The sequence below is a fragment of the Prinia subflava genome, chromosome 2 (genome assembly GCF_021018805.1).
Source record: "Prinia subflava isolate CZ2003 ecotype Zambia chromosome 2, Cam_Psub_1.2, whole genome shotgun sequence".
In the NCBI taxonomy this organism is placed as follows: Eukaryota; Metazoa; Chordata; class Aves; order Passeriformes; family Cisticolidae; genus Prinia; species Prinia subflava.
Genome location: NC_086248.1, coordinates 90,102,158 through 90,118,482, shown reverse-complemented (window position 1 = coordinate 90,118,482; position 16,325 = coordinate 90,102,158).

Here is a 16,325-nt window from a genome sequence, read left to right as displayed (position 1 = left end):
AGAGTTTCTACATTAGCACCACAAACGTGTTTTCCTTTGGCTACTTATTTAAAGCAAGGCTGGAGGCAATGAGGATACCAGGCTGGAGAGTATGACCCCTTCTCCAGGGAGTGGATGCTGAGTGTGAGCAGCAGCCATGCTCTCCAGAGCTCCTTCCCTCAGCACATCCTCCTTGACGATTCCTCCTTGCAATTTTTCCCTCCAAGGCCTCACAGGCTGCCACCCGGTGCTGGATGCCTTGCAGAAGTAACTCCATCCTCTCTGTCATGGGCCTTGGACCTGTTGCATGGAAAAACGTTGGCTGCAGGCAGGAAAGGAGCACATTTTCCTTCTGCTCAGTCCCGCAGCATTTTTGGACAGCAGGAGCAAGACACATATGCTTCAAACCCCCTACGAGCAATGATTGCAGTTAATTGTCATGGAGAGGTGGCACAGGCTCTCCCCATCTGGAGGTTCTCTGTGGGAGTGCACCAGGGCAGCATACCTCCTGAGAAATTTCTTTCATCATCCCTTACTTTTATAAGGAAAAATGTATTCCCCTTGTCTGTGGGAGAAAAAATACAGCAGACATTTTCATATCCTTTTGCTCAAGCCTCTGGAAATTATGTACACATATGATTTCAGAGCTGACCGTAGAATATTTTGCAAAGCAGCACCTCTCTGACTTTCTTTGTAATTAAGGTCCTTTTGTTCTGCCAAAACCCAACAGATGTGTCCTCTGCTGGTAAGAATTTTAAATAATAGCTCGTTCCTTTTCTCCCCCTTTTGCAATACTGTTTTTCTCTTTGGTTTCCTTCCATCATTCACATCATAATCTTCATTAATCTTCGAGGAACATTTATGTTTGGGTGCTGTTTGCCTAGAAAGAGCCTCCCTCAGAACAGCTCTTAGTGCTCCTGCTCTGACAGAAAGACCCCTCTTACACAGAGCTGATAACCCAGCCTTCATCCCTGCTGGCAGTCTGCTGGGAAAATGAATCCTTTATTCCCAGGACTCTTCTTAATTTAATTATTTTTGTACCGTTTGAGTGATTTTTTTTTCAAAAACTGACTTCCTGCAAACATGCATTATACTGCTGTGGTAATACACAAATGGTTTAATCATTGACACTTTCTGCTGCATAATGTGCTTTCTGCACCTAAGAGATCAGACAGACCGCTTTTGAACTCCAGAATTTAGATATCTAATCTCTTCTGACAACCAAACCCAGAATTAAATGCTGTTCACTGGGAGGCAAAGTGGAGAACAATGGCACTTGCCAGCCCTCATTCCCATCTCAGTGTGCCACACACACTTCAGCCTTCGCCTGGCTCTAGTCCATGCTTCAGAGAAGAGGTCACTCAAGACAACAGAAATCGGTTCCAGGCAATGTAGGGCACTCGTAGCTGTTGTTTTAAAATATATATTTTATGTAATATATTTACACAAAAGGCAAAGCCCCCCAGTTTTGGCCCCTGAGTGACTGTCTTTATGACCAGCACTCATCTGAGAGCTGCACTCCTGTACCCATTAGTCTCCTGGAACAGAGCCTCTTGGGCTTGGATAGAAGCTCTGAATATGTCTGCAGAAATATCAAACCATGGTGCATCCTGGTATCACAACTACTGAGGAACTCTCCCTAGGGAGGCAGAATGCTCTGATTGCTTAGAGCATTGCTTAGAGTCAAGAATTTCAGTTTTATACTCTTGACTGTGTCACTGATTGACTGACAAATTCCACCCAGTGGCTCACCACTTCTGGGGTTTTTCCCTTTCCCTTTCCCTTTCCCTTTCCCTTTCCCTTTCCCTTTCCCTTTCCCTTTCCCTTTCCCTTTCCCCTTTCCCCTTTCCCCTTTCCCCTTTCCCCTTTCCCCTTTCCCCTTTCCCCTTTCCCCTTTCCCCTTTCCCCTTTCCCCTTTCCCCTTTCCCCTTTCCCCTTTCCCCTTTCCCTTTCCTTCCCCCTTATGAACCCTTTGAACCTTATGATCATCTGCTGAGAGCAGAGGGTTTGTCTGCTTGTATTTGATTTGCTTGTCCAGTTAACAAAATCCTTTTTAATGCAAATCACCACAGGGTCTCATTTAAATCCAAGCACAGCTCTGGAAGCCTCATGTCCTCTCATCTGCCACCTCTGGGTCCTCCTGAACTGGTCTAATTTCTCAGAGTAGGCATTACTTAGGAGATGTCTCCTGTCCCTGCGTGAGTAATGTGATCTAGGAAACACAAATTTTAGCCAGGGACTGCCAGCTCCTCACGAGTAGTACCATGCTCTGTGAGTAAAGCCACTGATGGCCACTGAGCTGCTCAGGAACATGCCATTATTTGCCTCAAAGAGAGGTAGCAAGTTTGATCTCTGCAGGAGCAAAGTTGTGGGGCAGACATCAAGAAGTGCCTAATAGGAACGCCTGGAAATGTAAAGGAAGATGGGTGGATGTGGTTCTGGTCTATGGTATCACAAGTTATTGTTGCCTTTCCAACAAACCTTCAGTGCTCTGAGTCTGAAAGGCAAAAGAAAAGACACAGTTTTCAGAAGTTCATTATCATAGAATCACAGAATTACACAATGGTCTGGGTTGGAAGGGACCATATAGATCATACAGTTCCAACCCTCTGGCCATGGGCAGGGACACCTTCCACTAGACCAGGCTGCTCCAGCAGAGTCAGTGGAGACGTTAGCTCCTGCAGACAGTAATTTACAACACCCAGGCTGGAAGGCTACAATCCCAAATAGGAGATAAGGGTGCTAGAAGCACACCCCAGTAACCCCACATCCATTCATTTAATGGCATAACGCAATGTATATGATCAGGTGGGAAACAGCCGTGTCTGGGTGCTCTGAGCAGCAGTGCCATTCCCAGAACTTGAGCTATCCTACTTGAACACCTCCCATATCAGCCCCAGCATCACAGGCACCTGACAGGTTGCATTCTAGTTTACTTGCCTACTTTTCCCAAATTTGCCATATAAGGTTACACGTGATATTGTCTTGGCCTCACTTCCCTACTACACCAAACACACCGTTTCTGTTCAGGCTGAATATCCCCTTGCCCCATGAGGATAGGTCTTTCACTGTAGGTGGATATGTTGCAATTTTTGTGCATTTTTAAGAGGAGGTGGGTGCTGAGGGGTTCATTTCAATGAGTTCACAGCAGTCTTGCGTGGGCCTGAACAGAAATCTGTGTGGGGTGAATTTGTTCTCCCTAAGTGGTGAGAGGGCCCTGTGCTCCCATTCTGTGCCCAACAGACCTTGGGAGCTGGCCATGGGCTCCCTGTGCCTCAGGGCACTGGGTATCAATCACACCTGTGAAGAGGAACTCAGCTTTCTGGCAACCTTGGGAGAGTCCTCCTCTTCCCTCATGTTTCTCATCCTCAGTGCTCCCTAAGAGGGTCTGCCACACCTGGGCAGAGCAAAACCCTCCTCACCCAGCACAGCCAGGTACGTGTGTGCAGCCCTGAGTGAATCTGCTTTCTGTCATGGAAACTCCTCAACCGACTCCCATCTCTGCGGCAAGAGAGCAGATCATGGATGATTTGGAAATCACTCTCTGCCAAAATAGGATCTCTGCCATTTGACCAGAAAATCTGTGTTTCAGATCTCTGCAGGAACAGAAACCCTATCCTTTTACCAATTAGAAACTTGGAAGGCGTTCAAGTAGAGGAAACCAAGAAAATTATGTTCACGGTGGATGTTCTAGAGGTGTGGAAAGTTGGTTCTGGCAGGCCTACAGGCAAGTTTAAAATACCAGCAAATATCACTCTTGGGATAAAAAGCCAGAATTAAAGTACATTTACATCAGTGGGGTCCCCCGATCTAAATCCTCTCTTGCCTCTGCTGGTAATTTATAACTGGTAGTAAATAGGAAAACGTGTATTTTAGCACTGAATGTATTAATCCTGCCTTCTGCACAGTGGGGTGAAACATTATCCTTGCACATGCTGGCAGGCTTGTACAGTGAGAAATATTTCTGGGGATGGTAACTGAGCTATGCCAGGCAGTCCTCTTACATGTGATACAACTTTGGCTTCACAGCCTGAGCCCAAAGGGTTACAAGCATATCTGCAGATAAAGTCATAAACAGAAAACTGGAGACTCACAAAACTGAGCTGGACACCCTAAAGCTGTGCTGATAACGTTGGGCTGAACTCAGGCTTGGCAATTGGCACTTTGATGCATGTCAAACAGTGAAAATCTCCCTGACTTCAACAAGGATTTGGTTTCCCATGTGTTTTCTCTGTTCAGATTTACTAATGCCCTGTAGCCAGTGATTTTCAGCTCTGTTCCTACCCAGCATGTCTTAACCCTGGCAACTCAGGCAAGCTTTTTTTCATAAAACAATATTGCAGTTTTCCCTCATTTCTGTTGAGATGCTTTTTCACAGGTGTTTCAGAATTTCTGCTCTCTCTAAGTATTGGGCTCTTAACCATTTCCCACAAGGAGGAGAAGGATAGGCTGAGTTTGTATACCTCTGCCTTCCCCTTCTTTTCTAGTCTGGTTTAGCTACCAGCTTAAGCAGAGACTGCCGTTCCTGCAGTTCAGCTGAGAGCGTCTGGCCTTCTGGCAGGATCGTGGCCAACCCAAAAAGCTCTCCCTCAGCATCCCACGATGGCAAAACCTTGCACCATTTGATTAACTTATTGTCTGCTTTGGGGGTTTCTTTTGTTCATGTGCCATGAAGAACATCCTTGAAGAGTTTCCTCTCCTTCAGTCGCCTCCAAGGTTTCTGGAGTCTTCTGGATTGTGTGGCTGTTTGGGTCTGTGTCAGCAGGTTCAGTGCCACTCTTCAGACTCCACCTGAACTGGCAGTCCCCGAGGCATGTCTTGGCTCTGTGGGGTTGATGCTCTTCCATCTCTTACTTTTCCTCTCATCCATCTCCTAGGCTTTTCCTCTTCTCTTTTTAAAATGGATCTGAGCATTTCAGGCTCTGGGCTCTATGTGCTGCTGCAGTTGGGATTTTGCCACCCTGGGAGATGCAAGCCTGTAGCCTGCACACTTTCACTATGCACCTACCCAGCACAAAGCCTAAATTCTGGTGGCAAAGAGAAGCCAGCAGAGGAAACAAAATGGAGTTTCCTGCCCTAAAAGCAAATGAAGTTGGAAGAGCCTAGAAGACTGCTGAATTTCCACCCTTCAGCAGGTCACAGAGGAGTTGAAGAATTCCTTGTACTCCCTGGGAGGGACAAAAGGTTCTGGTCTGCGACTAGGGCCAGGAGTCCATGGCAGAACTGGCTTGCTTAGGTTAGCCCAGGTCAGATGAGGAGCTCTATAGGAGGTTCAGTAACACTAAGAAATGGGAAAGCTGTTGGCTGGGAAGATCACTAGCAACTTTGGGGATGAAGTTCAGGATGGCATAAAGGCATCAGTGGGGCCACTGCTCTCTGCCCAGACAAGTCATTCCCAGTCTTAGCACTTCAGGCTAAGGACGAAGGAATCAGCTTTGGTGAATATCAGAGGACTGGTCTGCACTATCAGGGTGCCAGCCTAGCCCTGGGTATGGTGTTGTGTTCTCTGAAGTGGGGTCATGCTAGTGGTTGATGCTGAGCTGTGAGTACCCTGGGACTCTCTGTTGACCAGGGCTCTGTTTAGACCCAGTCTATCTCTGACTTATCCAGACTAGATGAATGGGTCCTGGCTAGAAAGACTGCTAATAAAGTTATTAATTGGGCTTCCTTTAATAGAAAGGTGGATCCCAAGGCTGCCTCAAATGTACCCATTTGTGCAATGTTGTCTGGATGATGTCTAGATGTTCTTGTAATCCAGATATCCCCTGGTTATATCCAAATAATTGTTTCCATTAATTTGAAACCAATATTGAGTGAAACTGACCCACAACTTCTGACTGAGCCCTTGCTTTGCAGGGCAGCTGGTGTCACACCACCATCTCCTCAGTTTTTCTTGCTGTGAGCACATCTCATTTGAGGTCTACTGACACTGTGCTGCTTTTGCTGCTCAGAGGACCAGGATGAGCTCTTGCCAGCCCCAGCCATCCCTGCTCCCCTGGTTGAAGCAGTGACTGGGAATTGAGTGAACTGGAATTTGAGTAAATGAAAGGAGAGGGCTTGACTATGCCAGATGTCCTGGGCAATTGGAGTGTTACTCCAGTAGAGAGGTAAAGATCTTAACCACAGCAGTGGGTCTGCCTGGGCATCCCCCAGGAGGTCAGGGAGTATGTGATGGTTTCTGACAAGAACACCATGCTTCCTTCACCTAACACAATTTTGTTTGGGGTTTTCTGTTGTGCTTGAACTGTGAGAGGAGGAACAGCCAAGGAGAGATGACTCACAGCCATGCTGGAGGCAAGGCAATGACTCAGAGGTGGAGCTGGCTTGCAGTCCAGCTGCAGCCTTACATCACAGGGAAGTGGTGGGGCTGGAGAGGCTCCCAGCACGCTCTCCTTACTAGCAACCCTGACAAAAGATGCAGTGACTTCTTCTTGGCATCTTTTAGCACATTCTCTGCCAAAAATTGCCCCATATGTTCAGCTGCTTCTGTCTGCCCTAATCTTCCCTGACCACAAGTGACCAGGCTTAGTCCTGGGATTGCAGGCGTGGCCTCAACCTCTGCCTTTCCACAACAGCAATAAAGCCTACTGCAAATGCCTGGCCTGAAGCATCTGAGTTTACCTTGGTTTACATGTGTATCACACTGGGGACTCACCACAGCCCTGGGGCTGATTAACGCACACAATGCCCAGCCATGACATCTCCTCAAAGGACCTCTGTGTGACTTGGAAGGATCTCCTAGGGAGGCTTCATCCAGCCTGGAGAGCTGCTCTGTGTTAGCTTGCAAGAAGCAGCTTGTTAGCACTGCCCAGCTGGATTTGTGGTAGGGAAGCTGCTGAGAGAGGCAGTGCATGCTCCCTCTGGTGAGGTGGATGCCATGCTCTCACCATCCTGCTGTCTGAGATAGCCCTTCAGTATGAAAACATATTGCCCAGCTGCTATCGGGGGAAATGGCAGAAAGTGCTAAGAAAGGAATGCAAAAGAGCTCAAAGAGTGAAGCAGACTCCATCCCCAGAAAAAAAATGTACACAGCCAAGATGAGGCATGGATGTAGGCCCCCACTTCCTCGAGTCGACGAAGGTAACAGAATGATACACTAGGTCATGTGGAAATGGTGAAAACAAAGGTGTTTTGGGCCAGCTGGTCTTCAAGGAGCAAGGAGTAAAGAAGGCAGGTATCTTGGGGAGCAGCTCAGCCATAACACTCCCTGAGCTGGGCTGGGCACTGCATGTCAGCTGCTCCCGATGTCAGGCTCAAAACCTGATGGTTTATTGTCTTTTATTTCTCTTCACTGGAAGGATTTCTCAGTCACAGCACAGTGTGTTTTGGTGATATTTTTGTCCCTTGGTCTGAGGGCATATTGACAATCTCACCTCCTACCAACTGCAACGCTGCAATTGCTTAATGCAGTGTTGTCACATTACTAGCTTCTTAGACAGAGTATTTCAAGTTTTTAACCTCTCATTCAAATGATTTGATGAAAATGCTATGAAAATTTTTTTGCTATGCCATAAACATCAGATGCTGCGCAAGTTTCAGTCCAAACAGCCTAAAACCCCATTTATTTCAATAAAATTATCATCAGTAATTTGTATCTTTTCATTTAAGAATGTGTTCACACATGAAAGAAATTTACTATTTTCAGATAAAATTACTTATTGCCAGCAAATGACTATTATTTTGACTTGCTCTAACAGTTGCTAATAATGCAAGATGGGGAGGGAGAGGAACATGTGTCTGTACCAGCTGTTGTCTCACTCCAATCCAAAAAGCATGAAGAAGTTGCTGGCAGTAATCACAAAAAGATTTTCTTTCTTCCTTTTCAAGCATAAGTATAACAACTGTTGCCTCTAGCAAGTGTAATGTTTGCCCTGTTGAAGCTCAACCCATACAGAGTTTTATAACAGACCAAAGAAAAATAACTCCCAAAAATGGTAACAGTTATGCAATGGATCAAACTTGTTTCCTATTGTTGGCACTCAAATAGGAAAAAAAACCAAAAAAAACCAAAACAAAACCAAAACTGGCCACATGAAGATGAAATGGCCCTGTGCCCAGACCTGTCCTGTATGAAGAAGGAGAGTAGCAGCAGAAATTATCGCCCTGATCTCCTGGTGAGGCACTGCCTCAGGTTTTCCCACAAGTCCTTTTCTGGTGCTACCTCAACAACTGCACTCCTCGTCCCTCTGGGCAGCAAGTCTCTTTCTTGACAGAAACTTTGTTTTCTTGTTCCACACTGGCTATGAGAAGGTGCTGGCCTTGTGACAAGGAAGCGGCACAGCCGGGCTCCCCCGGGCTAGGCTGCTCCCCCCTCTGCTCTCTGCTGCCCAGGGACACTTGCAAGCTGTGTCTGCTCCAGTAGCATGAGGTCTCCTCACCTGAGCTGATGAAGTGGATGGAAACACATCATTTTGGGGGTGTACACTGCTTTTTCTTACAATGGTGCAGTGTCATGGCCACCAGGACACTTTTCCCAGGGGAGTGTCTGTCAAGGCAGCCTGGGTACTACAACAAGCAGCAATCCATATAAGTGCTAGCTCTGCAGGGCAGCTAAACTCTTGCTGGGTAAACCCAGTCCCTATTAATATATATCACAGAAAGAAAAGAACACCTTTTCAGTACAGGCAACCCCTGGGTTCTGAACTTTATCTTTTTTTTCTTTTTTGGCAGCCAAGCTGCTCACTTACTGTCATCAACATCACCTGTGATTTCCTTCTATTTGCTGTGAGGTTTTAACACTATGAAGCCTGCACAATTCCTTGTTTCTCTCCCTTGCATTCTGAGACCTCACCTTTGTCCCTCTGTCTCACCAGTACATTGCACTGTATTCTGGTACTGTCCAAAAAAGATTCAGGTTGAGGTGAAACGACTTGGGTCAAGTCACCATAAAGTCGTCTTAAAAGAGATGCACAAGTATCGAGAGCTTGGAATCCCCTCTTTGAAATCCAGCAGGTTAACCACAAGAGAACATGCATAACTCTAAGTGCATGCTCAGGGAACCAGTGTATCAGTCTCCAGGGTAAGGTTTCTTCATTTCTTCAGCAGTACTTTTTTTCTGGCAGACCTCATGGGCAACATGGTCAAAAGCAAATTCAACATATAATGCTCCTTCACAGGCAGATGCTTTTGATTAATAAATCAAAAAGTGAAGAGCAGCTAAAATCTATAACATATGCAAGGAGCTAAAATAATTTGTGATACTTTGGGACGAACCTCCGTCATTCAGAAAGGCTGGAGAGGAGGATACTCACTCCCATGATTTAATTTCAGCTGACGTGAGAGCTGCTCAGCTAGCATGAAAACTGTAGCAGCATAATTTGTCATTCGACCAGAAGTCATTATTTGGATGTGGAAATGACTAGGTAAAATCTAATCATTTGTTCTTATGCAGAAAGAGATTAGAATACTGAATCTGCTTCGGAAAGCTTGAAAAGTCTGTGCATTTTTATTCTCCAAAGCCAGGGCAAAGTCACAGCAATTATTCTGTAAAATTATCTGCTGTGATCAAGGGCACATGTGAGGAGTAGAAGTCAATGGTGCCATTTGGCCCTTCAGTAGGTCCTTGTCTGCTGCTAGCTTTACAAAATTCACTTGGCTGAAGTGCTGGTCAGCAGGGGCCAGCAGTTCCTCCAGAGCATATTTAATTTTGCAGTGTAAGTTTCTGAGCATATTTCTTAAGAGGTGGTAGCCACTGGTATGAATAAATGCACAGATCCACCTGCTAGCCAGTTTGAAGCAGGTCTACTCAGATGCCAGAACTGAGACAGCTGATTAACATTTCTGGCTCAACTTTTCATCTGCTGCATGAATTTTGGCAAGGCATTTCTCACTGGAAGGCTGCTTCCCTTCCAGTTTGACAAGGTGCAAGCACTTTGTGTGACAGGATAAATGTAGTCTTGTCTTTATATGAAGCCTAATGAGAGGGGACTCTGATCTCAGCCAGTGCCTCTAGACCAAAGTTGTTGAATTTCGATTTTTTTTTTTAGTTAGGTACATCCGAAAAAAAAAAAAAGAAAAAATACTCAGGAGACTGTTTGCCCACAGCAACAGATCCAGGGGCCACAGAGAGACTGCAAGGAAATCTGAACTCTCCTCTTAAAGGACGAGTCACAAAGCAAAACCAGGTAAAAGCTGCTGTCAGTGAGATCCCCAGCCAGGGTCCTGTCACTGACTAGTGTTGTAATATCAATGATATTAAGTGAATTCAGCTTGCTCACAGCCAGTTTTGGATCACGCAGCTGGGGAGGAGTCTAACAGGACACATGCACTGGCTTCTTTCCTCTGAAGATCCCAGGCAGCTTTTAAATGTTCAAAAATCCTTTTCCAAATCCTATGAAATTCCAGATGAAAATAACCTTTCAGGGGAAGAAGCTAGACACCATGTAGTTTCCTGGCACCAGTGTGCCAGCCATGGTGCTGCAGCATGCAGTGGTGGCACCCAGGAGTGGGAGCTGGCTCTGTGGGAGGCACTGGTACCAGGGAGAGGCACCTTGCCCTATGTCCTTGTTCAGCTATTGAAATCATTTCTGCATTCATCCTACATGTCTGAGGCTCAGCATCAAGAAAATATATTGCTTCTTTGTCAGCGTTTTTTCAGGGAGCTCCATGTCTTTCTCCCGGGCTGATGTTGGAAGCCATACAACCTGCAGCAGAAATGTTTCCTAGCAGGAGGGAAAAAATAGTAAACATACCTTCCTCATTAAAAGGAAATATTTTCCTACAATCATCAAGCAACACAAGCTGGCAAACATACTCGTCTTAAATGCTCATTGTAGGGCATCACCATCCATTTATTTCCTGAAAGCTGCACTTTCTTGTGTAATTAACATGGTACAAGCTGCTGGTGTAGTTTCTAGTGGAGATGGGGAAAAAATCCACCTGATCCTTGCCTAGAAGGATGTGTTTCAACAGAAGCTGGATCTCTCTGGCATAAAACCCCAGAAGCTGGGTCTCTCTGGCAGAAAAAAAAGACCTTTGCCCAGAAAGCCCCTTGGAGCACCAAGCAAAGAAGCAAAGTCTCATAGAGGTCAGGTAGTACAAAATCTGTGAGCTGTCCCAGCCATGCCAGGGACATGATCCCAACACAAACAAAACAATCCAGGTACTGCAGGCAGCAGCTGTTAGGCAGGAGGGAAAATCATGGGGACTGCCCTCCACAGGCTCCCTTGAAGCCTGGCTGGGCATTGCCCCATGCCTGAGGCTGCCAGGGAGAACCTCAGGCTGGTGCCACTCAGTTCATTTCCATTATGCCACCTCCAGAAAAATATTTTTTAGCTTTCAAGTGGCAGAGTAGGGGGAGCTAAAATGACTATTTATTCACAGTAATTCTTTGTTCCAGCAGCTAATGAGCAGATTCAGCAGACTGAGTGATGTCTCCTCTAAATTGCTCAAACCAGAGGTCACAGTGGCTCTTTGAAGGGCACTGGCTTTATGTTAGCTGTCTCTCTTTGCAGAGGATGGATCACCTTAATTTTTCAATACTGGTAGGTCACAAACCCAACAAGGCTCTGACCACTTTCTGCAGGGCACCAAGCACACACTGACAAATGAGATGTCTTAGCACTTCTCAGGGCGTGATCAGCATCTGGCAAAATAAAAGGCTGGGGGACTGAGCTATCCAGACAGCCTACACAACAATAAATTACACATTGAAGTTGCTGTGCTGGCAAATGTATTAGCCACCCACACTCAGCAGCGCTTCTTGCACAGCTGGGCACATTGACATTGAACCTTACCTGCACTGGGAAATGACTCTCTCTCTCTCAAATATTTTCAAGAGCCAGTCTGTTGCAGATGGTTTGAAGAAACACAGATAGCCTGAGCTCTCCTGCACAGTTGTTCCTGCTCCATGAGCAATTTCTATAATTTGCTTTCTTGGCTTATAAAGGAACTGCTGGCTGCTGTGTGCTTTGCCAAAAGCTGTCCTTGACGGTCATTTCAACATATACGACCATATTCCTTATAAAAAGAATTCAGTCTGAATTCTCTTTTTACAGGTTGCATTTTCCAGCATTTAGGGTTTTGCTGCATAAGTTTGGATTTGATTGCATTCAAGTTTTCTAGTTAACATCTAGGTACTTTGCCCTGAGGTCACACACGTAGAGGTTAATCACCGAAGAAAATGTCTAATACCAATAATGTCATGGTGATCTCCAGCTCAGTTTGTGTTGAATTAGGGCATTCCAAACTTGAACATGATATAAACCACCTCACACACAGAGTATTTGCACAGTGACAATGAACTATAGTCAGCAGAGTGGTTTTGGTGCAAGTGGAACCAGAGTGTTTTTATTTTAGATCTCAGAAAGCATCTGCAGGCGAGTTTGCAGCACCTCAGCATAGCAACCCACTTCTTCAGTTCAGTGCACTGTTGCTATTGCACTGCATCAACTGAGTTCAAAATGTCCCTGCACCAGAAATCACAGGAAAACTGTATTTCCAAGTTAGATTTTAAGTCCTTATTCTATAGGATTAATTTGTTATTTTCCAAATGTGTAAGTTCATTATTCCTTTATTTCAATATGAAGGGTAATGGGAACTTGTCAGAGCTGGAAGAGGCCAGAAAAGCAATGAATAAATTATCTTTTTTATTTTGTGGGAAAAGCTTGATTTTGGATTGCTGATCATCAGGATTTATCAATAAAATCATAGGCATAAAAACCATAGTGCTTAAATAGTACAATTAATTTAGCCAGATTGCACATGTGCTGTGCTGGAAATTCTACTCCTTTCCTGTGTAAAGGGGTGTTGTTTGTTTATGCCATTAAACTCCATGTTTCTCAAGATGTGCCATGCAGCCCAGCTGCTCCAGAACATGAAGGTTCTTCTCTCTTGGCTGGTGATAACTCTCATTATCTGACCTTCATACTGCATGAGGGGGAATATCAGTTATCAAATTGGGCGAGCAAGTGAAGCACTGCTGGGGAACTTGGGGATTTCTTGTGTGGTCAGCTACGATAACAACTGAGAAGCAAGAAACTTCCTGCTCTGAATTGACTGGTGTAAGGCATGTCCACATCAGCTCTGCTTACCCTTGGTTTGCTTTGATATGTTGGTTATTTTAGACACATAGAAGCAGCCATCTACCTTTACCTGCACAAACCTAAAAATAAACATAAAAGGAGGGATAAGCAAATGCAGGCCATGGACTTCCCTGTAAAGAACTGCAGAATAGAGACTCCTGTGTCTGGGGAGTTATTTTGCCTTTCATTTCATTATCAGCATGGATAATTGGAAGGTTTTAGAGCAGTCTAATGAGCACAACATATGGGAGAAGCTTGCTTTAAGAGGATTTAATTGGCTATGCACTAAACAAGGTGTGTAACCACAGCCGCTTCCCAACTCTTGGTGAACAGAATGATTCCTGCCAGCCATAGGCAGCTATCTAAAAGCGAAGCAACCTTTCCTTGCCACTTGTCTAGGTTACCCCCAATGTTAGAGGGAGAACCAGGCACCCCAGAGGGCCTGACCAATCCATGTGTCTCTCCTACAAAGGGACAAACAAGGTCTGCTGGAGCGTGTACTCTTTCCTCCAGCTGAAAAGGGAGCCAAGATGGCTTTAATTTATTGGTAGGGTAAGGTAAAGGGCACTGTAGGGCTGTAAGCAAGGGAAATCTGACTTAGGGATCAGCACAGTTGAGGAAAAACAGTCTATGGGTGCACAACTGTGCTGATCCCTAAGTCAGATTTCCCTTGCTTACAGCCCTACAGTGCCCTTTACCTTACCCTGTCCCACCTACAGCACTACTGCCAATAAATTAAATCCATCTTGTCTTTCATACAGCTGAAGTCAGATGAGATAAATCCTATCATAATAAAAAGTTTGTTTCTAGAAGAAATAATCTCCCTTGAAGATACATCTGCAGTCCTTCTCAGCCTTGCTATTGACAGAACCATATTAATTTTGGGTTAACATGAAGGTTATGGTGAAGAAATGCATTGACTTCAGCGGGGAAAAAAAAGGCTTATGTGGGCAATGTAAAATATTTTAAATACCTCATTTCCTTACTTTTGACTGCTTTGTGCAGATTTTAATAAAAGTCCATAAATGATGAATTAAAAGCCTGAATGGCACTAATCAAGCTACCGATATTACTCAGAGGTTCCCACCTGCCTGAAGCCAGACCTTGCAGTGTTTGTCTTCTCTCCGCTGCTCGTTTAGGAACACGTGTACGCAAACCAAGTGTTTGAGCAAGGCCAGGTCTTCCCAGTGCCACAGCTCACACCAAACCCACTAGCCACAGAACTTCCCCAGTTGCACACACAGAGGAAGGATGACAGAGGACCAGAACAAGAAAACTCTTTCCTGTCTCAATCTGATTTACAGGAAGAAAAGCCATGTTACCAGGCTGCAACAAAAAGATGTCTAGGTTTCAGATTGCCACAATGCAAAGAAACCCAACGACAACAAGAAAACATAAGAAAAAAGAATTCCCAAACTTAGTAATATGTAATGCTGTAATGCATAAAATGCAGCTGGGAATAGCTCTGACAACCAAGCTGTAACACTGTCTACAGGAGAAACGGAGATGTGGTAATACTCAGTATGCTGCTCAAGAATGCAGTTTTCAAGGTCTCCTAAGGTCCCCTTTTTTCTGCTTAAGCTGAAAAGCAGACACTTCTCTCCCTCCATTTTTTTGGGACTGCATGACTCTCCCGCAACTGCAGTTTCAATCCAACCACCTCTTAATTTTCTCTTTCTCTGGGAAATTCTGGAGTGCCTCTCCTCATATTAAATTATTGCTGCTCTAGTGGAGAATAGAAGAGATCCTGTTATATTATGTTTGGTTCATTAAGTTTCTAATTACTTTGATTTTGATCTTGAAAAGCTCTAATTAATTCTTTTAATGTGTGATATTATTAAAGGCCGACAATCGATGTAATACAATTTAAAAGGAAAAAATAGCAAATACTTATTCCCAATGAAATATATAGTAGAATTAAAGGATGAGAATACTTAAATATTACTTAAGAGTAAGAGATGTATAGAAATAATTGCTAGTATCTCATAACCAGGCATTCTGAGTCCAGAAAATTAAATTAAGGTCAGACTTTTAAGCCTTAAATCTCAGCTGAAACAATTCACAGTGAAACCTCTCAAAAAAGCCCAAAAACCGATCTTTTGTGTCTGAGTCTTTTTAATATTTGTCCTTAAAGACACCACATACATTTTCAAAATAGATTCCTTCTATGTAATTACTGAAAGGCAGTATTTAATCCTTGCTTTTAAACTTGTACCCTTGTAATTTGGATAAGTATAACCACATTGCTGAGCATCCTGTCTCTATAAACAATCCTGTGCTTGAAAATAATCATTACACCACTGCAGCATCTTCTTCTTTGTCTCACCTTTACACCCCTGATACATGCCAACATTTTAACACAGGGCTTTCTTCCTCTCAGTATTTGCTTACTTTTGGTACAGCTTACTGAAAATACCAGACCACAAGGACTAAGAAGTGCTTGTAGAGGATCCTGCTGCACACTCTTCACAATGATTTGAAAAAAATATTATCAAGCATGCAACACCTTCCATTCTGACTTTTTGAGGCAGAATCACAGATACTCAAATGCACACAAAGGCAAAAGTGGATACACCAAAGCAACAGCTGCACCACAGTGCTGGGACAGCACAAAGCAGCAGAGTGCTTGTGGGTCTCACCCATAATTAGATATCGACTCATTGACCTGGAAGAAAGGTTATGCTGCCCAGGATGCCACCAGAGAGCCTGAACCCCATCTCCAGTGGGTCCCTGTAATTCAAGAACTACTTTTGGGGTCCTCTCCCAGCTTTCCCAGAGCAGACAGTCTGACTCAGTGGGCAAGGCAACAGCCCTGGAGCCCCTCCTTGCACCCAGCACTGTGTTCCAGGCTTCCCAATCCTCTGGGGAGGGGCATTGCTAGGGCCAGGTACCCCATGGGAGCATCAGGACCTGGTGTCCAGGCACGTGCAGCTGTACAGCAGCTGAATTGGTGCCTGAGTCTGGGGAGCTCCATTTCAGGGCTGCTGTGCTGAGCAGCTGTGACTCCACTGGTTCCCAAAGCAGCCTTTACAATTAGACTTGGCAATCATTAACTTAGCTGGCTAAGAACATTGGCTTTCTAACATAGCTTGTCCGTCAGGTTTTCAACAACCTTAACTGCATGAAACCTGATGACATCTGGTACACTGAGCAGCCTAATTTCTCCAGCTCAGCTGAATGTTTGCCATTTGCATTCACTTTGCATACATTTTCAGCTGCAGCATCTTCCCTCTTTGCTGCATCTTCCTTCCTGGTTCCTTCTCTATTTGCACAACATCTCACTGCTTCCTTCCTGTGTTTTGACTTTGCAATCCCCTATCTCAA